This window comes from Sus scrofa, chromosome 13 (assembly GCF_054392235.1).
Source record: "Sus scrofa isolate SSC_HxYL_T2T_F1_AM1 chromosome 13, Sscrofa_HxYL_maternal_Yorkshire_Landrace_v2.0, whole genome shotgun sequence".
Taxonomy (NCBI): domain Eukaryota; kingdom Metazoa; phylum Chordata; class Mammalia; order Artiodactyla; family Suidae; genus Sus; species Sus scrofa.
Window position 1 is genome coordinate 201,894,691 of NC_139395.1, and position 1,766 is coordinate 201,896,456.

At 37.6% G+C, this 1,766-nt stretch overlaps 1 pseudogene; it reads left to right on the forward strand.

The window, feature by feature from the left end:
- Nucleotides 1-295: 295 nt before the first annotated feature.
- LOC110256365 (protein downstream neighbor of Son pseudogene) lies at nucleotides 296-1,213 on the forward strand (annotated as a pseudogene).
- The last annotated feature ends 553 nt before the right edge of the window (nucleotides 1,214-1,766 follow it).

Sequence of the window (1,766 nt, forward strand, 5' to 3'; positions counted from 1 at the left end):
TGCAAATATTTGAATAAAGGAGAGCTTTGAAGCTAATTTCATCAAAGTTTTCTCTTCTCCATGATTCTATCCTTTGGATCTGGGCAAAATTAAAATACCTCATTTAAGTTTACAAAGTAGTGGATAGGATATAAAAGCTTTTCAGAGTTTGGGATACACAGTTGAAAGTCCTTGGAATATAATGCAAGCCATAGGGCAGGACCTTTGGAAAGAAAATAGCAAAAAGAGGGAAGAAACAGGACGTAGCTTCACTTTTCCCAATATTTACAAATAGATATCAGGGGATTAAATATTCACTGAATTACTCCAATCGTCCTTCTCCAAATCTGATAGCCCATCTTAAAGTACTGAGTTACCAGTGGACTGGAGTATTAACACTTGATTCCTTTTCACTCCTTATTAACCCTTACCTAGGCAGATCACTTGAAAGCACAAGACTTGGCTCCAGGTCTTGTCCACCTTTGCAGGACAATGGAGTCACTTTGGAATCCCTAACTGCGCCTCCAACAGAGCATTATCAATCATTCCACCTTCCAATGCTACCTAGCCTTAGCTACCTACCATTGTTCTCCTGTGTTGGAGCTGACAGAACAATGGTTGGCAAGACAAACCTGTAGGCAAATGATGAAAATCTGCAACAGATTTAAATGAGTCACTGCTCTGTATGATTTACTTCTCTATATAACTTGCTGGAGACAAACCTTTGCCCCATGTCTACATTAGTGTCTATCAGGCTACCATCCCACTGAGTATAGCAGGATCAGTAGGAAATGACGCAATTGTGACTCTCCTAGCTCCTACAACTAGAGGTATAAGAAAAGCTGTGAGAAAATGAAGGTACTGAATTTTCTCTGTTTTTTAAAGAAGAAAATGGCTATAAGAAAAAATAAAGCATCTGGAACAAGTTTGGGACACTGGAGGGACAAGCAATCAATGATGAAGTTGAAGAAATAATTTCTCCTGGCTAGAAGATAAATTTTAAAAGCAAGGCATATTCTCTTTCAAGCTGAGTAAAAAGTAACATGAAGTACAAATGAATAGCAGAACTGAGTCTCTTGTTTTGGTGAAAAGGGTCAACACTTTCACATTGCTACATTTTTTGATCAACTCTGAGAATTTAATTGCAACCTGAGGTCCCCAGGCAGTTCTTCCACTAATCCTTTTATCCCCTATAGCTTTCCCAGATGCTGCAATACAGATGTTTAAGGTATGAGGTATAAAGATGAAAACACAAGTTCCTCCTTGATGATAAGGATTAATTTTTGGGGTAGATTACAATTCCTATTATATGGTTTCTCTACCTTTTGTGACCATGCTATTCAAAACTTCTTAGAATGGGTCTTTTTCTGCAGGACCACACACACCTAAGCCACTGCAATATTTAACACCTTTACCTTATCTAACAGATAAGGTACTAGATAATGAGACTATTCCTAAGAAACTTGTCAGTGATGAGCTATACACAGGGCTAATTTAGCCAAACACTCTTACTGGGAAAATTGTCTTTATAGCACCTGGAAATGAGTGACTACATTTATTATTGGAGATCCCAAAAAACAAAGTAAGGATAAAAAGAATATTTGAAGGAAAAAGGCTTTCTAGCAGGCAAAGACAATATCCTGATCCTTCTTCCTGCCCCATCCCGGTTCCTAAAATTCTCCATAGTTCTAGACAATAGGTACAGATGTTAATTCCATTAGAGTTAGAGAATAGAAAAAAAAAAAATCAGATCAGTAATCAGTCTGTCAGTCAGATACCTTTTGGCT